Consider the following 27379-nt stretch of genomic DNA (forward strand, 5'->3'; position numbering starts at 1 on the left):
GTGTTGAGCAATTCGGCAGTACGTCCGCCCGGCCTCCCGCATGCCCACTATACGCCCTCGCTCAAAGTCCGTCAACTGCACATACGGTTCACGTCCACGCTGTCGCGGCATGCTACCAGTGTTAAAGACTGCGATGGAGCTCCGTATGCCACGGCAAACTGGCTGACACTGACGGCGGCGGTGCACAAGTGCTGCGCAGCTAGCGCCATTCGACGGCCAACACCGCGGTTCCTGGTGTGTCCGCCGTGCCGTGCGTGTGATCATTGCTTGTACAGCCCTCTCGCAGTGTCCGGAGCAAGTATGGTGGGTCTGACACACCGGTGTCAATGTGTTCTTTTTTCCATTTCCAGGAGTGTATTTGGGCCTTACTGCCTTGAAACCTCAATAACATGAACTAGCTTACAAACACGACAAAATGGAATTAATCTGCTGACTAGACAGCACAAGGTATTTACAGAAATCTTAAAATATATAATTTGCAATAAAATGTTAGCTAGATCATAAATTTACAGCACCGGGACCTGCAGTGCTGAGCAGCAAGCTACAAGTAAAATGTCAGAGCTTAAGACAAGGCAAAGTAAACTTTAGTACCTTATAGGTTACCACTGTTCCAGCAGTGAGTCCACGAGTGAAAAACAGATCACATACACCCAGCGGAACAATCGTCCATTGACATAACTGTAGATACTTAGCAGTCCACGTTAGCAGTACTAGAACGCATCAAGATTTCCCTCAGTTTTCAGTACAAAGAAATGTAGGAATTCAACATAAATTACTTACATTCAAACTTGGCAGTACAAACGCAGAAGGAAACAATGAAAATTCTTGGATCGAGAGTTCTGAACAGTAATACCTTCGCTTTCAGAAGATCGACTTTGTTCCCCGCTAATATGGCTTAATGGACAGACGGAAAGCGTCAAAAATCAGTTCTGCCCTTCGGTCAACGTGGAACTAAACTACGGCACGACCACAAGGATGGTGACCACTGTAAAATGCTGCCAGACCGCACAGCCCGCAGACTACCACCAGTCCGCAGCACGCCCTGTAGTTCATACTGCTTCTAAACGCTCTAGCCAGGTTCACTTACACTACGCCAGCTCCCCTCGCTTAGTTTGCTTCCCGGCTCCTGAGTGCCATCTAGCATCAAGGCGCGGCAGTGAAACAAAGATACGCAAACAGCGACGGATCGGCTAGAAACTAGAGGTCATGGCTCAATACCACAGTCTAACAGTGGCGACACTCCCTCTGGTTTTTGTCACCATCAGTGATAACAGCGCTCCAAGCGGCCAGCAAACGACACTTCTGAATATAATATCGGATGAGTGCGAATATTGACATTCATATTTATTTGTAACGTAGTTTTTCAATAGTTTGTGTGTAATGCCATAAAAGATCGACAATATCTAAGAAATTGCGCCATATTTTGATAATTTAGTTTCCTAAGGACCCTCAGAGATACGAAGCGGTGCTTTACAGGACAATTCATTTACGCTTCTCTTGTAACGTACACACGTTTACTGAATAATGTCGTTTTCCTTTAAAAATATTGCTAGTAACCAGAAGACTTGACTTTTATGGAGAGAAATCGAATATCCATCCCACAAAGCAGAGTTTTATTCGTTACACTTCCAGCCATCCAGCCAAATCAGCGAATGTGAAACATAGGAAATCTATATAGGATGTAACACCAATATTATTCAACGTACCAAATACGCCACCACAACTGTAGCTTAAGGGAGAACAACACAGAAGTAATAACAAGTCGTCAGAAGCAATAAAACTGCTTCCCAACACCGGAGAAACCAATTCCACAGTTGTGATTCTTGAAGTTTTCCCAGTGTACTGAATATTCTATGAGGTTTCGGGATTGTAACAGGATCATGTTGACATCTTGCCACAATATTTCGGCTGGCTACCGTCTAGCCGTCTTCAGGTGAGTGTCCGCCACTGGGGACTACTAGTTCTTCTTTTGTCTTTCTTTATCGTGAATTCTTTGAATTCATCCCACGTAGCACCATGTGGCCAGGAGGGGGGGGGGGGGGGGTAGGGGCGTGAGACGATTGGCTGGCAATGGTGCACTGAACCCGCTCTTCAGCTCGTATACAAACATGAAAACATAATAGCAATGGTTTCAATATAGAGGTGAAATACTCGGACTGTGGAAGACTAACATAATAAGGCTCTGAGCACTATGGGACTCAACTTCTGAGGTCATTAGTCCCCTAGAACTTAGAACTAGTTAAACGTAACTAACCTAAGGACATCACAAACATCCATGCCCGAGGCAGGATTCGAACCTGCGACGGTAGCGGTCTTGCGGTTCCAGACTGCAGCGCCTTTAACCGCACGGCCACTTCGTCCGGCTAACATAATAAGGCTGGCAGAACAGTTTGAAAGCAGTGATCAAAATGTGATCGGGCGGCACGGATAAAAAACACACGAAGAACACTAAAAACATTCGAAAAAACTCTGGAGCAACACCTAACAACACAGAAGAGAGCACTGCACACTTTTTTAAAACTCGAAGAACCAGTCTTGGGATGTTAGGCGAAAGGAAAACTAGATATGGGGCAAGACAGGAGAGTGATGGGGATGCAAACTGAGGACTAATAAGAGGTGGCAATGACAGTGAGATAAGAATGGCTGTTGGGGAACAGGGGGAGAGGGGAGCGACTGGGAGAGGGAAAACGAGGAGGTATCAAAGAGGGGACCGGAGGGGTTGGAGAGGGTGGGGTGGATTGATAGTTGGTATGAGGAGATGGAGTTAATGGTCTGGGATGAGGAGGTGGTGGAATTTCTTTGGGAGAGGACATGGAGAGTGTGCAGGTGGAGCATTGGTGGGATGTGTAGAGGCACAGCAGCACTGTTGGAATGGAGAGGAGAGGAAACACAGTAGGATTGTCGAAGTTGAGGTTCCGGGTGGTGTGAGTGAGGAGAGGCAGGAATGTGATGAGTTGGTAAAGGAGACTTGTGGTGGATGGTAAGCGGATGCTCAAAGCTAGGCGGGAAGCTAGGTAGAAAGCATATTGTTTGAGGATCTGGAGGGACTTATAGAATTTGGGTGGGGCAGATATCCAGGCAACACTGGCATACCAAAGGATGGGGTGGATCAGGTATTTGTATGTGTGAAGGATGCTGGAGGGGTGTAGTGTTGAATGGCCAGTTAGTAGAATCCAGTTTTAGGCCAGTTAGTAATTTTAGTCCATCGTGAACTTTATGTTGGAGGTTAGTAAGTGACGGTCCCATGTTAGTTGTTGCCAGTTGAAGGTTAGTCTGAGGTATTTTAGTGTGTTAGTGAGCTGGATAGGATTGTCGTAAATGGTGGGGTAGAAGTCATGGAGACAGAAATAGCAAGTGGTGCATCCTATAATTACTGCCTAGGTTTTGAATGGGTTAATCTTGAGGAGCCATTGGTTACACCATGAGGTAAACTGATTGAGGTGGACTTTGAGGTGGAGTTGGAGTGAGCATTGGGACTTCTGGAGCATAGGGCCAGAAAGTGGTTTCATCAGTGTCCTGAAGGAAGTGGACAGAAGGAGGTGCTTTGGGCATGTCGGTAATATATAAGAGGTACAGGAGAGGGTAAAGAATGCAGCCTTGGGGCACTCTTACAGTCGAGTGGAATGTACAGAAACAGTGTTGTTAACACAAATAATGGGCGAGGGGAGCGGAAGGATGAAATAAGGCAGATGTAGTTGACTGAAAATGCATAAGTCTGGGGTTTGAAAAGGAGACTGGAGTACCATGGTCATATGCTTTCTCTGGGTCAGGGGAGACAAATATGGCGGATTTATAGCTCTTGAGCTGTTGGGATAGGAGATGGGTGAGGTTCAGGATGGTCATCAGCATAGAAGGAGGGACAGAAGCCACATTGGGCGATTGGAAGCAGATGGTGCAAAAGACAATGGATGCATTGTGAGATGATGGATTCAAAGACCTTGCTGGACACAGGTTGTGCATAAGGGTTTGAATGAAGAGGCATCAATGGGGGCTTTGTTTGGTTTGAGGAAAAGTAGGATTTTTGATGTTTTTCACGAGTTAGGACAGTAGCTGGTTGAAGAGGATAATGGTATATAGGATGGCAAGTGTGATAAACTGGAGAGGGCATTCGTTGAGGTGTCTATAGATAATGTAATCCTGACCACTTCACTTTCAGTGAAGTACTTGTTTTATGTCCTGTGTTGTGACTGGGGTGTTTAATTCTGTATCTGGTATGCTGCTCAATTACTGGAAGCTAGGGAACAGGGGTGGGACAATAGCATCTGAACGTTCACAGACAATAGGAAATTGGGAGTAGTCGAAATGAGGATCATCAGGGATGGAGAAGATGTCAGAAAGATAGGATCCAAAGTGATTGGCTTTGCTAAAGTGGTAAGGTAAGGGATGATTGTTGTGGAAGATTTTGTTGTGTGGGATTGGATGGATGCCAGTAAGTCAGTGAAATGCTTTCCAGTACTTAACAGGGAATGAAGCATTGACGCTAGTGCATGTCTGTCGCCAGTCCCAACGTTTCTTGGCACCGAGTCGCAGTGTCTGCCAGTGGTATGTAAGTATTTCCCGAACTCAAGTCCATCGGAAGAAGCAATATAAGTAACAGGATTCATGGTGAAAGAGTACGGCCCGAGGTGGGAGACAGGGGTGTTGAGGATGCATGACTTTACTGGGAATACGGGCGGAGATAGCACCTGACAAAGTCTGCTGCAGGAAGGCTTTGGCATAGATGAGATCATCAGGTTGCTGGAAGGTTATTGGGTGGCTTCCTATCTGGGTATCTATGGGTTCCTGGTAGGCATTCCTTTTATCTCAGGAATAATCATGGACAAGTTTGTGATAGCGATTGGAATTGCGGAGGGGGGGGGGCATGGGGTGTGACAGGCTTAGGATGTAGTGAAGAAGATGGGTAGGAGGTCATTTCCAACTGGGTCGAGAACCTCTGCAGTGAGGGGCCCAGGAGGTTGGTGAGCCATGCCATCGATCGTTAGATCGTGGTAGAGATACACAACCTTCAGTGGTTCTGCACTCGAGAAGCTTTGACCGGTATGAAGGAGGACAGTTAAAATTTGCCGGCCGGACTGGAAGGAGCACTTGCGGAGAGTGTCGCTGGTTCACCTCTGCTGTCTAGAACCAATAGGCACAGGTTTTGCAGAGCACAGACCTCATCCCGCGAGGACGGCGCTTTGGATTGGCTGTGGTGGTGATGGGACTCAGGAAATATGCCTGTGCCAAGCGAGTGGAGATTTTGAGTGTCACTTCACTATCTATTCATCAAGTTAATTTTGTGAGACTTTTTGTGGCTTTGCGCCTTGTTTGATAATGTCACAGTGCTGCAACTCGTTTCTCCTTACCAGAAGATCTGCTGTGTTTGCTGTTTATGGGGTTTCACTCCAGAAGAACCGAAGTTTACCTTGATGGAAACAACTCTGTTTCATTAGAGACGTCAGTCGCTACTGTTTCTGAAGTGTGTTACATATCTAGTAGAGTTACGTTAATCAGACTGCCTGTTTAAAGTGGTTCTATTTTGATTGGAGTAACGTGAACCATGTCGAGGGCTAAATTGTGTGTTGTTCTTCCTTTTAAATATGGTGAATTCTATCTTAATGAGAATGCCGTTTCACTGCAATCATTTTAGTTAAGCATTTGCAAGACATTTTAGTGGGGTTAGTCTAATGTAAGTGCCACCGTAATCATTGTAGTTAAGTATCTGTAAAACAGACCCGCCCTGACATTTTCTGTTGCAAATTCTGCAAAACCAAATTGTACTTTTCGACTGTAGTTGCTATGGGCAGCGTGGGTAACAGTGTTTGGCATCTGAGATTCGGTTGCTTAGCTATTTGAAATAGTGGAGTTCACGTTAGTAAAAGCTGCCCATTTGGTTGCTTATTGTTAGTATTTTACCACACAGCGTGTTATAAGTCAGCGATCTTGGATTCTCTTCCATTTCAAAATAGTGTTTAATGACTGTTCCTGCTGCATGACTAGAACGAGTAACTGTTCATCAACTAATTTTTTGTCCAATTATTAAGTGCTTCATTGCTTGTCACCATATTCACTGATTGGCAGATACTTGTTTTTTGGTTATTTATTATTGGCTCTTAAACTGTAATATAATGAACTATGCGTCGCCCTTTGTAAAGCAGTCCCCTGTTACTAGTTTTCTAAGGTTGGTTCTTAGTCCATTATTGTTCACATTGTATGGGATCTTGCCCATTCCCACCAGCACACCCATGGGCGGCGAGTTCATATACGTTATCCCACCTATCATGGAGCTGAATCGTATCTGTATAACTTCTCATGGTTCTCAACTTACCTCACCAATGAACATCATGCACCCCTATATAGCAGCATCGTCTCTACTGTTGATTGTAACCAAATATGCAGTAATCATTTAAGATCTTGTATTTAATAGCTAGCCGAAAAATTTAGTTAATTTTTGTAATTTTGATTATTAATATAGAACTTTGGTGACTGCAGATACCTCTTAATATTTGATGGATTGCTTAGTTTCTTAATTGTTTAAAAGATATTTTGCTAATGTCAATTGCTATTCTCATTTCTTCGTTAATATTCGACAAGTTGTTTAATTTATTACTTCTTTTTAAAAGCTATTTTGCTGATGACACGAGGTTGTCTTCTATTTAAATAAAGGACTATGCATGTTTTCAATTATGAACACTGATTTCTTGCCTTCTGGCTCAGCCCTAACTCTCAAGAGCATATTAAGCTGCTTTAGGGTAACTACATCCAGTTCAGTTGGGAGATGCTAGGACGACATCTGAGGTGATGTTGCTTTCAGGGTATGTCTGATATGAGATGAAGACAACATTACCTTGGAGGGAATTTGTAAACTGACGCCACCACTGTGTGGTATGTATGCTGAAGTTGTCAGCAATAATATAGGTGGAAAACGTATGGTCAATGTGGGTGAGAAAATCATAAGGGATGGGACTATTATGTCAGATGTAGATGGTAGCAGAAGTAATGGTTAGGGTTTGGAAAGCCAGGCTGAGGATCAGATATTCAGTGAGCCTACTGAGTAAAGATTGTGGCCAGAATGGGATATTCATGTGATGGCCTGGAGGCAGGAGGGAGGGGCTGCCTGTGCAGTGGAGGAGATAGGGAGAGGTACAGATGGTGTGGAGTGATGGGAGGAATGTTTCATTGAGGATGAATGTATATACATAGTGTTGGGAAAGGATATACACAAGAAGAGGCTTGTGGGTGGGGATGGAGCAGATGTTGCTTTATAGGATGCTGGAGTGCTGTCATGCGATGATGAGAAGCTAGGTAGTTGGCTGCATGGGTTACAGGTTTAGAGGATTATTTGAGGATGTACTGACAGGTTAAAATGAAGTGGATTGATTTTTGGAGTATGTGGCATGAGTGTTGAGGTGCAATACAGAGTGGGTTGCAATGGAGGTTCGCTGAAAGGTGTGTGAGCATTTGAAGGGCTGGATATTTTGGAGTACAATATTAAGGAAGTGGATGATGTCCCCAGCAGTGGGGTGGGGGGGGGGGGTGGAGGGAGTTGTTAGGATGGATGGGATCGTCAATACAACAGAGAGGCACAGTTAATTCAGGTTTGACATGTGGAGGTTTGATCTTGCACTTAGCATAGAACGTAGGGTGTGCACCATTACAGGCGTTGCAGGTGGGCAGGGAACGTAGCTTGGGGCATTGCTTAAAGAACTGGGACAGCTTACATTTAGGACAATCTGGACTAAGGTGGACATTATAGAGGAGGCATTTTTGGCACCTGTAGGATTGGGGGTATTGACTTTGTGACGGAAGTTGTAGATGAAGGCTCCCTGATTGAGGAAATGCTTGATGGTGGAAGCATGCTATGTAAATATGTGGATGCAGAGGGTTCAGAATCATTCAAGATACAGTGTGCGGTGCGGATTTGTAGTTCGCCAAACACCTCCTCTGCTGTGATCTTAGTGCCAAACTTCATAATCATAGCAGAGAGAATGGGGGAGCGTTTCGGGGACGGGGGGGGGGGTGCTGGTTTTGATTAAAGGTTGATTTATGTGGAACAGAGTGACAGAAGCATGAGGACGAAAGGTGATGCAGAGGTGCGGAAGGTTTGTTTGGTTGATTTCATGAGGATGGAGTCCTTATGCGAGATGATTCAGGTGATAGGGAGATAGGCAAGATACTTCCGTATTTCAGAGATGAGGAATTTTGCGCTGAGGAACTGAGGGTCATAGAGGGATATGAGGAAAAATTGGACAGATAGGGTAGAAGATGCTGGAGAAGGAGCAGTGTCCATTTGATCAGTGGAGATCGACTGGTTTTAAGTTTCTTGGTGGCTTGATGGCTTTGTAGTCTGTGTTATGATGCTTCTGTGGTTTTGATGACGGTGTGGTGACACGGAGGTTGAGGAATTGGAGGGGACTTAAAATGGCTCAGTCAGGTCCTTATGCTGCTGGTCGACAGTGTTGCAGCGTCTGGCGAAGCGACTGTGGCGTGGTGGGTGGTAATCTGTGCAGGTGTTGCAGGGGTACTGGTGAGTGTAGCAAAGAATGGAAGGAGAGGATAGGCAAACGGAAATAGGGGGGAGGGGGAGTTGAGAGGGCGTTGTAGGCAGCAGATGTGACTGTTGATGGGGAGGAAGCTGAGGGAAACAGAGGGTGGACATATGGTTGAGGGCTGGAGGAAGTGCTCCAAGTGGTGGTGGTGGGAGCAGGGAAGGCAACGGTATAAATGATGGTGGTGGCTGGGGTATCCATCATGGGTTGGCGACTGGCGACTGGCGACTGGCGACGGAGCGTTGAAGAGATGTTGTTAATGGCTGTCTAAGATGTGAATACGGAGAATGAGCAGAGGCTCCGGCGGTGTTCACGAAGGTTTTCAAGAAGGCGAGTAGATGAAGGCGGTGGCATTGACAGCGGCGGAAATGCGGAGGGCGTCAGATGCGGGAAGGTGGCGATGGCAGGCTGTGGTGACGGAGACGACGGCCGGCGGCGGCGGCGGCGGTGACAGGCAATGTCGACGACGGCTACTGGAAGCGAAGGCGACGACTAGGCGGTAGCAACTGACAGCGAGGACTGGCAGTTACGACGTAAATTACGACACCCGGAAAATTTTCCCTGGCGAGACTCAAATCGTGAAAGCAGCCCAGGTTGTGGTCACACACGACAGGAAGAGGGTTTCCAACCCTCGGATTGAGACTGCTAGTTCCCGGTGTCGGCTTTATAGCTAAAATTGGCTACGAGACACATGCGCATTGGCAATCGTCACAGGAGCGTCCTCTATCGAAATCCGCACCCCTTTGAAAATAATGTTCCATTTGTGGCCCACAGACGCATGCGTGAAGGTGAAACTACATGTCCGCCCTGAAATGGGTTTTTTGGGTTTCTGTTTAAAGTTGCTGTGCTGGTGTGTAATTGTTATTGTAGTAAAATGTATGAACATGTAGCAGCAAGAATAACAGTATTATTTGAAAGAAAGAAATAATGTCTGATAATTTTATTTATGAGCTGTTGAGCACGACTATAATGAATTATTATGTCATACCTTATCACTGCAAATAAACATTGAAATTGTGTTTCAGTAATTCAGTACGTGACATTAAAATGTATGCACCAAATAATTAATATGTCACACCACAACCTCTACCCATAACAACACTGTGTCGCAAATATTTTTATTTAAAGTCACTGATAAATTATTCTGAGAAAAATTAATCTTTCGCACCGGCCATAAAAATTATTTCATTTACGTAAAGTCTAAGATTGTTCTAATGAATGTTATTTTCACTGTTAGAACAGAAAAATGTAAATTCCTGTCGGTTCTTGTCCTCGGAGTTTTTAATATCCATCTGAGCGTCTGCCATGTAAGCAGGAGATCCCGGGTTCGAGTCCCGGTCGGGGCACACATTTTCAGCTGTCCACATCGAGGTATAACAACAACACCTGTCAGCAGCTGAGGTTGTCAGTTAGTCATCATTTATTTCAGGGAAAAGCTGCACGGTCATCAACAATAACTGTTCTTTCGAGAACAAGTTACTGTCTTTGTATATATAGTTAAAGGCTACCCAGCCATTGACCTTTGTCTGTGCGAATGCGCACAGGTTGCCCAAACTCTTACGGGAATCGCCAACGCGTGCGCGAGTAATGAGTGGATGGGCAAATGTCTATAAGGTACAATACATATGTAGAATTGTGGACAGTTGGGAATGTGAGTCTCACGGGGAGCGTGCAAGGGATAAGTCCCTGCAGTCGCGCTATTCATCTGTGTCCTCGGTGGCTCAGATGGATAGAGCGTCTGCCATGTAAGCAGGAGATCCCGGGTTCGAGTCCCGGTCGGGGCACACATTTTCAGCTGTCCACATCGAGGTATAACAACAACACCTGTCAGCAGCTGAGGTTGTCAGTTAGTCATCATTTATTTCAGGGAAAAGCTGCACGGTCATCAACAATAACTGTTCTTTCGAGAACAAGTTACTGTCTTTGTATATATAGTTAAAGGCTACCCAGCCATTGACCTTTGTCTGTGCGAATGCGCACAGGTTGCCCAAACTCTTACGGGAATCGCCAACGCGTGCGCGAGTAATGAGTGGATGGGCAAATGTCTATAAGGTACAATACATATGTAGAATTGTGGACAGTTGGGAATGTGAGTCTCACGGGGAGCGTGCAAGGGATAAGTCCCTGCAGTCGCGCTATTCATCTGTGTCCTCGGTGGCTCAGATGGATAGAGCGTCTGCCATGTAAGCAGGAGATCCCGGGTTCGAGTCCCGGTCGGGGCACACATTTTCAGCTGTCCACATCGAGGTATAACAACAACACCTGTCAGCAGCTGAGGTTGTCAGTTAGTCATCATTTATTTCAGGGAAAAGCTGCACGGTCATCAACAATAACTGTTCTTTCGAGAACAAGTTACTGTCTTTGTATATATAGTTAAAGGCTACCCAGCCATTGACCTTTGTCTGTGCGAATGCGCACAGGTTGCCCAAACTCTTACGGGAATCGCCAACGCGTGCGCGAGTAATGAGTGGATGGGCAAATGTCTATAAGGTACAATACATATGTAGAATTGTGGACAGTTGGGAATGTGAGTCTCACGGGGAGCGTGCAAGGGATAAGTCCCTGCAGTCGCGCTATTCATCTGTGTCCTCGGTGGCTCAGATGGATAGAGCGTCTGCCATGTAAGCAGGAGATCCCGGGTTCGAGTCCCGGTCGGGGCACACATTTTCAGCTGTCCACATCGAGGTATAACAACAACACCTGTCAGCAGCTGAGGTTGTCAGTTAGTCATCATTTAAAACATTTATATTTGGTTATCTAGTTACAAATAACAGTCTGTACACTAAAATTCCATTTAGTAAATTGTACGTTATATTTTTCTTTTGATCACTTATGACTACCTTTTACAACATTTATCTTCGATCCCATCCACTTCATACATCACAGAGAACAAGAGAGACAGAATTTCACAGACAATAGAATGCCAATACATTCTTTTAGTGGTATTATCTTTTGTTATATGATAATTCCCTGTAGAGGACTGGTTATAAAAAAATGAAACATATTGTTGTTATTTCGCAAAATAATAATAAGTCACAATATAATAATAAGTCTTTTCTCGATTTTCACATACAGGCATAAAAGCCATTTCTGGAACAATTACCGTTACTTCATAAATCTCAAGCACTGTCCCATACACGGGTGACACAAAATGCTGGTGTTGACATTACAGCCCTCTGTCGGAACGCGCGCTCGCGGCGCTGAAAACAAACGTCAGATGTCGCCAGACATGTCATTTTCTTGCTTTTCTTTCAGAAGCAATTAAAGATATCACTAGGTCGTAAGCCTTGTCCATTTGGAAGCCGTCGTCACGGTTTATAAGATCTTGTGCTTTCACAGATTCTTTAATTATTGAATCTCCGAAGGATATTGCCGGGGCCAAGAGATTTGTGGCAGAACAATCTATAACGTGTCCTTTGATAGCACAATGCTCAGCTACGGCCGACGTACTGGGCTGCGTGAGGCGAGTGAGACGCTCATGTTCAACGCAACTGTCTGTACTGTGCTTATCGTCTGATCTACTTAAGCTTTGCCTCACTGAGAAGAATTTTGTAAATTCCGACGTTCCGTGGTCCCACACAGACCTTTACCGAACCGAGAAGAGCACCGACCATAGGCTGTGGCCGGAAGGTTACTCTAGCTTGATATTTACTTACATTCCTGCCTACTTCAGACGAAAAGTTGCAGACATATGGAAAGAACGCCCTGGAGTTGAACAGTTGTGGGTGGTCACTTTTCTTCCTCCTTAGCGCTGAACTGATCTGATGTGGAGAGTAACCAATGTCTTTGAATACGTCTATAGATGCTGCAGCTCCTTGGTAAGGCTGTTTCCGTCGAAAACAACTTGTACCCTGTGTACCAACGTTCTAAGGATGGCGGTAGTTGGTGAAGGGAGATGGCAGCTCGACGCTTGCAGGTAGAGGTCCGTATGTGTGGATTACGGTAGACAGTATTCCCTAATGATCCATCCATTTTCCTGCTGAACAAGACGTCCAGAAAAGGTAAGCAACCATCCTAGTCTATTTCGATCGTAAATTGGATGTTCTAGTGGATTCAATTCAGATGTTGCATGAAACGCGAGTTCTTTACCATGGGGCCACACTACAAATGTGTGATCAACATATCGTCAGAAGACTCTCGGTGTAAGTTCTGCCGAATCAAGTGTCCTTTCCCCAAAGTCTTCCATAAAAAAGTTTGCTGCCAGAGGGGAGAGAGTCAGTTTACTCAAAATATTTATCGTTAAATAAAAAGTAAGTTGAGGAAAGGACATGATTAAAAAGGTCCTGTATGTCGGCTGTGAACATTTTACTGATGAGTGACAAAGAGTCACAAAGAGTTAGTAAGGGGATCCCTAGCGAAAAGTGAGCTGAAATCGAAGCTCACTAATAAGTCAGTTTAAGTTATTTGTTGTGATTTTATTCTACTGATAAAGTCAGAAGAGTTGCGAACATGATGGGCGTAATTACTCACAAAAGATCTTAACAGACCGGCAAGAGGTAGAGCCAAATCATAAAGGTAAAGGAGGATAAATGGGCCCCCACTTTGTTTTTTTTATATAACACCTTTTATTTTTAGTATAATCACCTGAAATTAACATAAAGCATTTCTCTAGTATGTCCTGCAAATAGTTACGACATGATTTGGCTCAACTTTTTAATAGTTAAAACAAAATTTTATTTTTCCTGATAGTCTGCATTTTGTTGCGTCAACAATTTGTGCTGTTAATATGGGCCCCAAGGTAGTTTGAAATAAAAAGAAACAAAAATTTGAAAAAATAATTTTATTTAATTTTTGTGTATAATGAAAGAAAGATTCACTCTGAACATTGTTAATTAGTCTACTGGTGGGATGATTTTCACAGCCTACGCCTAGTCTATTCACAATAGTCACACACATAAGCATCTTTTTACACGTTACAAGTGATCCTCTTTCAGCTGCAGATAATGCACCAACTTGCCTGTTTCCCCTCAGGCCGATGACACGAGAAATTTTTCTTTGAACGACACTAAGATCTGACTCGTCTGCCGGCTGGGGTGGTCGAGCGGTTCTAGGCGCTACAGTCTAGAACCGCGCGACCGTTACGGTCGCAGGTTCGAATCCTGCCTCGGGCAAGGATGTGTGTGATGTCCTTAGGTTAGTTAGGTTTAAGTAGTTCTAAGTTCTAGGGGACTGGTGACCTCAGCACTTAAGTCGCATAGTGCTCAGAACCATTTTTTGATTCGTCTACATTAAAAACTCTGTCTGCAGGATATTTGTAGTTACTGAACGCAGCTTCAAGTAAACTGAAGAAATTGTCGACAGCTTGTTTATTAAACTTACTAGCACGTGAAATCTGAGTTGCGGATGGCTTCAAAATAGACAGAATATTTTTGTGCCGTGACATAAAATGGTCAAACCAAGTTCGACCAGAAACTTCGCCGTTTACAAATGGATGAGGGATTTTATTTCTTGTGCAAAGCTGGTAGGCCATGCGCCTGACGTCATTTCTGGTAAGGCTGTAGAATTTGGATTCCATAATGAGAGGATATTTAACCAGTTCGTCTTAAAGTCCCTGTGGTAAAACCGGTGGACGGCCCAGTTTAATATTAACTATTTCTTCGACCGGTTTATCGATTCGTGAAAGCCTTTGGAGCGTAGAACGAGGGACAGAGTACACTTTAACCGCTTTTTTCAACCCCATTTTTTTCTCATTAATAGCTACAATAGCATTTGACATATTTGCTTTGTCCCACGATTGCCGTTTCGATTTTTTTGGTGGTACAAGATGTCTTCGAGGTATCTGAAACATAAAGAGTAGCAATATTTGTAAATGGTCCCATAAAATGTGAATGATTTTACGGGGCCCATAATACCAGCAGCAAAAGGGGCCCATATATCCACCCTCGCCACCTTGGGAAAAACGATTTTGCCTACGGTTAGTTTGGTTCGCAACCGACGTTAATTAATGTGAAACGGCATCCCAACAACAAGCCAAATACGTACCTTATCTTAGTTTTAGTAATAACATGTTAGAAATTTGAGTTTTACTCAAATAAACACTAACCTTTCAAACTTTTGAGGACAGCGCAAAAATTCACAGCACAACTACTCACAAACCTTGACAGCTACTACGTCTGCACATTCTACAGTGAAGTTTGGCAACTAGTTCTAGTAGCTCATGTGCTCTCCGCTAGAATTCATGGCCTGTACTTCCAAATATGTAGGGGGCCCATAATACCAGCAGGGGCCCATTTTTCCACCTTTGCCTCTACTTGGGGGCGTCGTTATTACTGAAAATCGGCCGTAACGAGACCTCTTCTTCATTAATCTTCGGAAGGCCATATAACCTGGGTGGCATAGAACTATGAGGTCTTTTGGTCACTTCCTGCGGAATAGGAGACGCTATGAGCAGTTCTTACGTTTTCCTTTCCACTTTCCCTGTGTGCTTTTTCTCAGTCCTAAGATACACTGGCTAAAAATGGTTCAAATGGCTCTGAGTACTATGGGACTTAACTTCTAAGGTCATGAGTCCCTTAGAACTTAGAACTACTCAAACCTAACTAACCTAAGGACATCACACACGTCCATGCCCGAGGCAGGATTCTAACCTGCGACCGTAGCGGTCCCGCGGTTCCAGACTGTAGCGCCCAGAACCGCTCGGCCACCACGGCCGACTAAGATACACTGGTTCACTCAACAAGTTATAAATCTTCTGTTCATAAACCAGAAGTGGCAACAGCTACGAGAAGATCCTGACATAGTGGTATTAACAGCGGAGACAGGAAACTCCATCTTGCTGTTGCCACGTGAGGTTTAAGAACAGACCGGCCCCTCCCGCCGGAGGTTCGAGTCCTCCCTCGGGCATAGGTGTGTGTGTTGTTCTTAGCATAAGTTAGTTTAAGTAGTGTATAAGTGCAGGGACCGATGACCTTAGCAGTTTAGTCTCTTAGGAATTCCACTTAGGAATTCACCCACATTTGTACATTTGGACAGACTCTTTATGACTTGAGTACATAGGGGCACGCTAGTGTTGGGGCTCCGCTTATAGTTGGCCGCTTTTAAAACGATTATGAACAGAACAGCAGTTTTTTCGCACAAGGTGAATAAATTATATTTGTTTAAAGCACACTTATGATAACTAATCTTTTACTTACCTGTCCAGATTCCTACGCCGGTGGATCCGATGGCTACCTTCCACCTATTTAGCGTTAGTAGCGAGGACGTAACATTTGGCTCCTCAAAACACAATGGTTACCGACTCGAATCATAGCAGTCTCCATAATGTGAAGATTGACAATGCGAGTCGAAACTGGTCATTTTGTTACAAATTAGGGTACTGTGATGGACAGTAATTAAATTTTAGAGTTCTAGCTATCACCTCGAAAAAATCAATTTCTGACTACGAAACTTTCTGACGGTGTTGGGCCGTCTCCATAAAACTCCATTTTAGTTTTGCTGGAAGCCTCTCACTTCGAAAATTACTTCGTCGACATTCTGGAAATTCTTGCCATGCAGTGGTTTTTCATCCGAGGAAGGGGCATGAATCCCCTGGGTTTCATGCCTGGAGAAAACGCTGGCCGAGACAAAAGGCAAAACTCAAAGGAGCTGCAGTATGCCTGACTCCTTTGCGGAAGCAACTGAGTCGTTGAGTCAAGTAAATACACTCCCATCGATGCCTTATCGCTATGTGTCATCTCGATAACTTCTTGTGACCTCGCCCTAAGATTGCAGTAGTACTCCGTTGTAGCGGTTTCCCCCATTACTGGCATAATCTGTTAGCACCATGGCGTGGCAGTCCAAAAAAATCTCTCAGCATTATCCTGCCCAAGAAAATTCTTGGATCCTTGGCGTTTTTTGGCGGTCGTGGGTCGAGCCCTTTTCACTGCATGCTTTGACCCTTTGTCTCAAAGCGATACAAGCAAAACTCAGACGTATCTGAAAGAACAAGACCGTGAATTCACTTAACCGATTCGCCTCGATGGGCAATGAATTCACCACCTATGGTGCAGATGCACAATTACGTTCGACCTCTTGCGGGATCTAAAAGAAGCGAGCATGGAGGACACGAACGGAGAGTGCTGCAGCCTATTAGCCAAAATTTTAAATTGTTGTTGTTGGTGTCGTCTTCAGTTCTGAGACTGGTTTGATGCAGCTCTCCATGCTACTCTATCCTGTGCAAGCTTCTTCGTCTCCAAGTAACTGCTGCATCCTACATCCTTCTGAATCTGCTCAGTGTATTCATCTCTTGGTCTCCCTCTACGATTTTTACCCTCCACGCTGCCCTCCAATACTATATTGGTGATCCCTTGATGCCTCAGAACATGTCCTACCAACCGATCCCTTCTTCTAGTCAAGTTTTGCCACAAACTCCTCTTCTCCCCAATTCTATTCAATACCTCCTCATTAGTTATGTGATATACGCATCTAATCGTCAGCATTCTTCTGTAGCACCACATTTCCAAAGCTTCTATTCTCTTCTTGTCCAATCTATTTATCGTCCACGTTTCATTTCCATACATGGTTGCACTCCATAGAAATACTTTCAGAAATGACTTCCTGACATTTAAATCTATACTCGATGTTCCCCCCATGAACCATGGACCTTGCCGTTGGTGGGGAGGCTTGCGTGCCTCAGCGATACAGATGGCCGTACCGTAGGTGCAACCACAACGGAGGGGTATCTGTTGAGAGGCCAGACAAACATGTGGTTCCTGAAGAGGGGCAGCAGCCTTTTCAGTAGTTGCAGGGGCAACAGTCTGGATGATTGACTGATCTGGCCTTGTAACATTAACCAAAACGGCCTTGCTGTGCTGGTACTGCGAACGGCTGAAAGCAAGGGGAAACTACAGCCGTAATTTTTCCCGAGGACATGCAGCTCTACTGTATGATTAAATGATGATGGCGTCCTCTTGGGTAAAATATTCCGGAAGTAAAATAGTCCCCCATTCGGATCTCCGGGCGGGGACTACTCAAGAGGACGTCGTTATCAGGAGAAAGAAAACTGGCGTTCTACGGATCGGAGCGTGGAATGTCAGATCACTTAATCGGGCAGGTAGGTTAGAAAATTTGAAAAGGGAAATGGATAGGTTAAAGTTAGATATAGTGGGAATTAGTGAAGTTCGGTGGCAGGAGGAACAAGACTTTTGGTCAGGTGATTACAGGGTTATAAATACAAAATCAAATAGGGGTAATGCAGGAGTAGGTTTAATAATGAATAAAAAAATAGGAGTGCGGGTTAGCTACTACAAACAGCATAGTGAACGCATTATTGTGGCCAAGATAGACACAAAGCCCATGCCTACTACAGTAGTACAAGTTTATATGCCAACTAGCTCCGCAGATGATGAAGAAATAGATGAAATGTATGACGAGATAAAAGAAATTATTCAGGTAGTGAAGGGAGACGAAAATTTAATAGTCATGGGTGACTGGAATTCGTCAGTAGGAAAAGGGAGAGAAGGAAACATAGTAGGTGAATATGGATTGGGGGGAAGAAATGAAAGAGGAAGCCGCCTTGTAGAATTTTGCACAGAGCATAACTTAATCATAGCTAACACTTGGTTCAAGAATCATGAAAGGAGGCTGTATACATGGAAGAAGCCAGGAGATACTGACAGGTTTCAGATAGATTATATAATGGTAAGACAGAGATTTAGGAACCAGGTTTTAAATTGTAAGACATTTCCTGGGGCAGATGTGGATTCTGACCACAATCTATTGGTTATGAACTGCAGATTGAAACTGAAGAAACTGCAAAAAGGTGGGAATTTAAGGAGATGGGACCTGGATAAACTGAAAGAACCAGAGGTTGCAGAGAGTTTCAGGGAGAGCATAAGGGAACAATTGACAGGAATGGGGGAAAGAAATACAGTAGAAGAAGAATGGGTAGCTCTGAGGGATGAAGTGGTGAAGGCAGCAGAGGATCAAGTAGGTAAAAAGACGAGGGCTAATAGAAATCCTTGGGTAACAGAAGAAATATTGAATTTAATTGATGAAAGGAGAAAATATAAAAATGCAGTAAATGAAGCAGGCAAAAAGGAATACAAACGTCTCAAAAATGAAATCGACAGGAAGTGCAAAATGGCTAAGCAGGGATGGCTAGAGGACAAATGTAAGGATGTAGAGGCTTGTCTCACTAGGGGTAAGATAGATACTGCCTATAGGAAAATTAAAGAGACCTTTGGAGAGAAGAGAACCACTTGTATGAATATCAAGAGCTCAGATGGAAACCCAGTTCTAAGCAAAGAAGGGAAGGCAGAAAGGTGGAAGGAGTATATAGAGGGTTTATACAAGGGAGATGTACTTGAGGACAATATTATGGAAATGGAAGAGGATGTAGATGAAGACGAAATGGGAGATAAGATACTGCGTGAAGAGTTTGACAGAGCACTGAAAGACCTGAGTCGAAACAAGGCCCCGGGAGTAGACAACATTCCACTAGAACTACTGATGGCCTCGGGAGAGCCAGTCATGACAAAACTCTACCATCTGGTGAGCACGATGTATGAGACAGGCGAAATACCCTCAGACTTCAAGAAGAATATAATAATTCCAATCCCAAAGAAAGCAGGTGTTGACAGATGTGAAAATTACCGAACTATCAGTTTAATAAGTCACAGCTGCAAAATACTAACGCGAATTCTTTACAGACGAATGGAAAAACTGGTAGAAGCCGACCTCGGGGAAGATCAGTTTGGATTCCGTAGAAATGTTGGAACACGTGAGGCAATACTGACCTTACGACTTATCTTGGAAGAAAGATTAAGAAAAGGCAAACCTACGTTTCTAGCATTTGTAGACTTAGAGAAAGCTTTTGACAATGTTGACTGGAATACTCTCTTTCAAATTCTAAAGGTGGCAGGGGTAAAATACAGGGAGCGAAAGGCTATTTACAATTTGTACAGAAAGCAGATGGCAGTTATAAGAGTCGAGGGGCATGAAAGGGAAGCAGTGGTTGGGAAAGGAGTGAGACAGGGTTGTAGCCTCTCCCCGATGTTATTCAATCTGTATATTGAGCAAGCAGTAAAGGAAACAAAAGAAAAATTCGGAGTAGGTATTAAAATCCATGGAGAAGAAGTAAAAACTTTGAGGTTCGCCGATGACATTGTAATTCTGTCAGAGACAGCAAAGGACTTGGAAGAGCAGTTGAACGGAATGGACGGTGTCTTGAAAGGAGGATATAAGATGAACATCAACAAAAGCAAAACGAGGATAATGGAATGTAGTCAAATTAAGTCGGGTGATGCTGAGGGAATTAGATTAGGAAATGAGACACTTAAAGTAGTAAAGGAGTTTTGCTATTTAGGGAGTAAAATAACCGATGATGGTCGAAGTAGAGAGGATATAAAATGTAGACTGGCAATGGCAAGGAAAGCGTTTCTCAAGAAGAGAAATTTGTTAACATCGAGTATAGATTTAGGTGTCAGGAAGTCGTTTCTGAAAGTATTTGTATGGAGTGTAGCCATGTATGGAAGTGAGACATGGACGATAACTAGTTTGGACAAGAAGAGAATAGAAGCTTTCGAAATGTGGTGCTACAGAAGAATGCTGAAGATAAGGTGGGTAGATCACGTAACTAATGAGGAGGTATTGAATAGGATTGGGGAGAAGAGAAGTTTGTGGCACAACTTGACTAGAAGAAGGGATCGGTTGGTAGGACATGTTTTGAGGCATCAAGGGATCACAATTGTAGCATTGGAGGGCAGCGTGGAGGGTAAAAATCGTAGAGGGAGACCAAGAGATCAATACACTAAGCAGATTCAGAAGGATGTGGGTTGCAGTAGGTACTGGGAGATGAAGAAGCTTGCACAGGATAGAGTAGCATGGAGAGCTGCATCAAACCAGTCTCAGGACTGAAGACCACAACAACAACAACAACAACTCGATGTTAACAAATTTCTCTTCTTCAGGAATGCTTTCCTTGCCATTTCCAGTCTGCATTTTATATCCTCTCTACTTCGACCATCATCAGTTATTTTGCTCCCCAAGTAGCAAAACTCCTTTACTACTTTAAGTGTCTCATCTCCTAATCTAATTCCCTCAGCATCAACCGACTTAATTCAACTACATTCCATATCCTCGTTTTGCTTTTGTTGATGTTCATCTTATATCCTCCTTTCAAGACACTGTCCATTCCGTTCGACTGCTCGTCCAAGTCGTTTGCTGTCTCTGACAGAATTACAATGTCATCGGCGAACCTCAAAGTTTTAAATTATTCAAAGGTAAGTCCTTGGTTCTGTCAGCGAGTTCCGTGACAAAAGTGGCGTGCGCTACACGGCACTGAAATATTTTGCGTTTTCTCTACGTCTGACGTAAGGCAATAGTAAATTCATTTCATGTCTTAAAAATGTGTATATTGTGCCAGTTAATTGCTACATTACTGATAAGACGTTATATTTTATTCTACGAGCCTGCGTTTCTATGAACTGCGTAGGTTATATAATTTCTTGTTCATAGAACATTTAGCGTAATGGCGTTCAGTCGCAGATAGTGGACAGTCGCCTGATAGGGTCTTGTTTCAAGACAACGGAATTGATAATAAGATTCGTGCTTTAGTGTATTAACAAGTTAGTGAAATGCTGTGTTCTCTTTTGGCCAGGAATATATAAACGGGCCATCATATTATTTAAGAAAATCACTAAAACAATCATGGGATTCCCATGAAGTGCAACAGTCATTGCATGCCGTATGGAAGGAAAACACGCCGTTTGCTACAGCAACCAAATTATTCAGCGTCTCAAATAACAGAATTTAGCAAAACAGAAGTCCTTAAAAAAACTGAAGACAAGGACATTCTTGGGAACTCCACATGTGCATCCAAACTAGAGCAAGACGAAGAACGCCTTAACGACATTTCTGACATGGAAGCAAGATGCTTTGGCATGTCACTTTGCTGCGCGAAATACACTGATGAGACAAATGTCATGGGACACCTCTTAACATCGCTTCGGACCTCCTATTGCCTGATGTAGTGCAGCAACTCTACGTTCCTAGGGCTCAGTAAGTCGTTGGAAATTCCCTGCAAGAATACTGAGACATGCTGAATCCGCAGCCAACCAGGATGTTATATTCAAACCAACCTCACCATTATGTCTCATACATGTTCCATGGGATTCAAGCCGGGCTATCTGGGTAGTGGCCGGCCGAAGTGGCCGTGCGGTTAGAGGCGCTGCAGTCTGGAACCGCAAGACCGCTACGGTCGCAGGTTCGAATCCTGCCTCGGGCATGGATGTTTGTCATGTCCTTAGGTTAGTTAGGTTTAACTAGTTCTAAGTTCTAGGGGACTAATGACCTCAGCAGTTGAGTCCCATAGTGCTCAGAGCCATTTGAACCATTTGAACCTATCTGGGTAGTCCAACCATTCGTAGGATTTGTTCACAAGTTTCCGCTAAGCGAACAATTGTGACCTGGTGGTATACATTGTTGTTTGGGAATACGAAGTCTATGAATGGATGGAAATTGTCTCCAAGTAGACGATCATAATCATTTCCAGTCAATGACCAGTTCAGTTCGACCGGAGGATACAGTCCATTCCATGCAAACACAGCCCACTTCATTAAGGAGCCACCACCGGCTTGCACAGTGCCTTGTTGACAACTTAAGTCCGTGTCTTCGTGGGGTCTGCGCCACACTCGAAGCCTACCACTAGCTCTTAACAACTGAAACTATGACTTATCTGACCAGGCAATGGGTTTCCACTCGCCTAGGGTCCAATCGATGTAGTCATGAGCCCAGGTGAGGCACTGCAAGTGATGTCGTGCTGTTAGCAAAGGCACTCACGTCAGTCGTCTGCTTCCATAGCCTATTAATGGCAAATTTTGCCACACTGTCCAAACGGATACGTTCGTTGTACGTCCCACATTGATTTATATGGTTATGGCAAGCAGTGTTGCTTGCCTATTAGCATCGACAACTCTTGACGGTTAAGTGAAGGCCATAGGCCACTGTGTTGCCTGTGGTAAGAGATAATGCCTGAAATTTGCTAATCTCGGCACGTTCATGGAATATACACTCCTGGAATTGGAAAAAAGAACACATCGACACCGGTGTGTCAGACCCACCATACTTGCTCCGGACACTGCGAGAGGGCTGTACAAGCAATGATCACACGCACGGCACAGCGGACACACCAGGAACCGCGGTGTTGGCCGTCGAATGGCGCTAGCTGCGCAGCATTTGTGCACCGCCGCCGTCAGTTTCAGCCAGTTTGCCGTGGCATACGGAGCTCCATCGCAGTCTTTAACACTGGTAGCATGCCGCGACAGCGTGGTCGTGAACCGTATGTGCAGTTGACGGACTTTGAGCGAGGGCGTATAGTGGGCATGCGGGAGGCCGGGTGGACGTACCGCCGAATTGCTCAACACGTGGGGCGTGAGGTCTCCACAGTACATCGATGTTGTCGCCAGTGCTCGGCGGAAGGTGCACGTGCCCGTCGACCTGGGACCGGACCGCAGCGACGCACGGATGCACGCCAAGACCGTAGGATCCTACGCAGTGCCGTAGGGGACCGCACCGCCACTTCCCAGCAAATTAGCGACACTGTTGCTCCTGGGGTATCGGCGAGGACCATTCGCAACCGTCTCCATGAAGCTGGGCTACGGTCCCGCACACCGTTAGGCCGTCTTCCGCTCACGCCCCAACATCGTGCAGCCCGCCTCCAGTGGTGTCGCGACAGGCGTGAATGGAGGGACGAATGGAGACGTGTCGTCTTCAGCGATGAGAGTCGCTTCTGCCTTGGTGCCAATGATGGTCGTATGCGTGTTTGGCGCCGTGCAGCTGAGCGCCACAATCAGGACTGCATACGACCGAGGCACACAGGGCCAACACCCGGCATCATGGTGTGGGGAGCGATCTCCTACACTGGCCGTACACCACTGGTGATCGTCGAGGGGACACTGAATAGTGCACGGTACATCCAAACCGTCATCGAACCCATCGTTCTACCATTCCTAGACCGGCAAGGGAACTTGCTGTTCCAACAGGACAATGCACGTCCGCATGTATCCCGTGCCACCCAACGTGCTCTAGAAGGTGTAAGTCAACTACCCTGGCCAGCAAGATCTCCGGATCTGTCCCCCATTGAGCATGTTTGGGACTGGATGAAGCGTCGTCTCACGCGGTCTGCACGTCCAGCACGAACGCTGGTCCAACTGAGGCGCCAGGTGGAAATGGCATGGCAAGCCGTTCCACAGGACTACATCCAGCATCTCTACGATCGTCTCCATGGGAGAATAGCAGCCTGCATTGCTGCGAAAGGTGGATATACACTGTACTAGTGCCGACATTGTGCATGCTCTGTTGCCTGTGTCTATGTGCCTGTGGTTCTGTCAGTGTGATCATGTGATGTATCTGACCCCAGGAATGTGTCAATAAAGTTTCCCCTTCCTGGGACAATGAATTCACGGTGTTCTTATTTCAATTTCCAGGAGTGTAGAATCCCCTAACCGCTTCCGAAATGGAATGCCCCAAACGTCTAGCTTCAAATATCCTTCTGCATTCAAATCCTCCCAATTGCCATCGTGCGGCCATAATCACGTAGGAAACCTTTTTAACATAAATCAACTGAATACAAATGACAGCGCCGCTAATGCACTGCCCTTTTATGCCTTGTTTTGGCAATATTACCGTCATATGTATATGTGAGTATCGCTATCGTAGGACATTTGTCGCCTCAGTGTACATTTTGTAACGTATTTTCGCCATACTACGAAGCCAACTGCCTACGCCCGAACGCAGCAAAAACATTATCCTGCCTATTCCATCTTCGAAACAGAGACGCCAAACATATCCTAAACATCACGTGGAACAACCAACGGATCGCGTTCAGCAGCACTCCTTGTTATTTAGGCGTCACCATTGATCGCACACTTACTTACAGACATCATGTAGACAAGGTCAGGGGCAAACTATCAACAAGAAACAAGCACCTGAGTAAGCTCACCTCCACAAATTGGGGTGCCGACCCACATACTTTACGTACGTCGGCACTTGCACTCTGCTACTCGGTTGCTGAATACGCTGCCCCAGTTTGGGAAAGATCAGCGCATGCGAAACGAGTGGATCCTCTGCTGAACGATGCCTGTCGCGTAATTACGGAATGCCTAAGACCCACCCCGGTTAGCCAACTTTATTTGCTTAGTGGCATAGCTCCACCCAACATCAGACGAGCTATAGCAAGCGAAGCAGAGCGCCTCAAGCAGCTGCGCGACCAGCGCCATCCTCTCTTCGGACAAAACCCTCCACACACACGTCTAAAATCAAGACGGAGTTTCCTCACCTCAGTTCAATCGCTCGAAGCCTCAAAACAAGAGGCCAGATTGTCAAAATGGAAAGCAACACTGCATACGGGAGACCAGGCACCTCTAATCTCACCCAACGAACAATTGGCCTTTGGATATGAACTAAAATGGCCATTATGGAGAACCCTCAACCGCCTACGAACTGTGGTGGGCAGATGCAACGTAAACATGTGTAAATGGGGATACCGAGACGGGACGGACACGTGCCAGTGCGGACAGACCCAAACAATGGACCACCCCCTGGAATGCAGCAACATGGGGGAAGTGTGCAGGAAAGAAGATCTGGCAAACGCTACGGCAGTGGCACTTAAATGCGATGAATTTTGGCGGGATGTGATATGATATACGAGGTGCGGCTAGAAAAAAACCGGACTGATGCTGGAAAAAACATTTATTTACAATTATTTACAATTTCATGTTATCTCCTTCAATGTACTCTCCTCCTCGGTCTCTACACCGCTCCATACGAATTTTCCACTGTTCATAGCAATGCTGCAGATCATTTTCGGTAAGTCCATACATTACTTCCGTCGCTTTTTCTTTTACTGCTTCAACAGTCTCAAATCTAGTTCCTTTCAAAGCTGACTTGACTTTAGGGAAAAGAAAAAAGTCACAGGGGGCCAAATGAGGTGAGTAGGGTGGATGATCTAAGATGGGAATGTTGTGTTTTGCCAAAAACGTCTTCACTGAGAACGCACTGTGAGCTGGGGCATTGTCTTGGTGAAGGATCCATGACTTTTTTCTCCACAAATCGTTCCGTTTTCTCCGTACTCGCTCACGTAGGGTAGCCAGGACGCTAATGTAGTAATGCTGATTCACTGTTTGTCCCTCTGGTACCCAATCAATGTGCAGAATCCCTTTGATGTCAAAAAAAAAAAAAAACAATCATCATTGCCTTGAATTTCGATTTTGACATTCGTGCTTTTTTTTTGTCGTGGAGAACCAGGAGTTTTCCAATGCATCGATTGGCGTTTAGTTTCGGGATCGTAAGTAAAAAACCACGATTCATCGCAAGTAATAACATTTTGTAAGAAGGTGGGATCACTTTCAATGTTTTCCAGGATGTCAGAACAAATCATTCTTCGGCGTTCCTTCTGTTCAATTGTGAGACACTTTGGAACCATTTTTGAACACACTTTGTTCATGTTGAAACTTTCATGAAGAATCTGCCTAACACTTTCCTTGTCAACTCCTGTTAACTCAGACACTGCTCTGATTGTTAAACGGCGATCTTGTCGACCAAGTTTACCAATTTTTTCAATGTTTGCATCAGTTTTTGCTGACAATGGTCTGCCAGTGCGAGTGTCATCACTGGTGTCTTCGCGGCCATCTTTAAATCGTTTAAACCACTCAAACACTTGTGTTCGCGATAAACAATCATCGCCGTACACTTGTTGTAACATTACAAACGTTTCACTTGCAGATTTTCCTAGTTTGAAACAAAATTTGATGTTAACACGCTGTTCTTTCTGTACACTCAACATTTTCCGACGCACAGACAAAACGTCAACTACGTAAAACAGACGCCACGGGCAGACTGAGTGCAGGAGGCAGATGAAACTCGAGCAGTAGGCGGAGCGAGAGTCACGTGACAGGCCACGCGACTTTCAGCCTTATTGCATTCGTTTTATTGTTTCACCAGTACTAGTCCGGTTTTTTTCTAGCCACACCTCGTATATACTATGTTTATCTTTATACTGTAATGTGACTCCCCATTTTGGGTTTGTTTTATTTATACATATGTGTATTGTATTTGTATTTGTGTGTATATGTAATATGTGGGTTGTCTGTGGCTTGGACACGATTAAATAAAACGTATTTAGATTGTTTGAGGACACGGAACTGATGATAAGATCACTTCATAAAATAAGTACGAGCTGGTGCGCTGCTGGCGCTAGTCTCCATCGATTGCCATCACGATCGTTGTGAATCGATTTTCGGTATCTGCTTGTCTTCTTCGCATCTTTGGCGGATGGGTATTTAACTGCGGTGCTCGCGCTCTGCTGGGGGGCTTGAGTTCGGGTATCATCTGTGTGAGCGACATTGACGTGTGGCGCTGGCGCGTGGCCGAGTCGGTGCGACGGAGGAGCGCGGGCAGCTGCTGCGGCGCGTTTACCCGTTGGAATGCAGATCCGCTGCCGACTGTGATTTGGGTTTCCTTCAGATTTGAAGAAAATATTTCCTTCGCGTCTGTCACATGTTACTCAAAGTGAATGAACTGCAGTCGTCGAATTGTTCCTTGGTGGGTTCTGTTCATGATAATTGAATACCCGAGTGCACTGAAAACTACCTCGATTGTTTCAGTTACTTGTCACTGTATTTAGGCACCTCAGCCACAGTGTCTACAGGAAACCGACACACACAGGTCGGTATCTGCATGCTCTCAGCCATCACCATCCGGCACAAAAACGTGGAGTTCTGAATACACCCGTCCATCTTGCTAAAGTCGTCTCAGACGCTGAAAGTCTGTCACCTCCGAAAAGTCTTCAGGGCAAACGGATACAGCCACGAACAGGTGGTGCGACATGCAAGAAATACACCAAGTGGTCTCGCGGTTCTAGGCGCGCAGTCCGG

This window comes from Schistocerca nitens, chromosome 2, assembly GCF_023898315.1.
Source record: "Schistocerca nitens isolate TAMUIC-IGC-003100 chromosome 2, iqSchNite1.1, whole genome shotgun sequence".
Lineage (NCBI taxonomy): Eukaryota > Metazoa > Arthropoda > Insecta > Orthoptera > Acrididae > Schistocerca > Schistocerca nitens.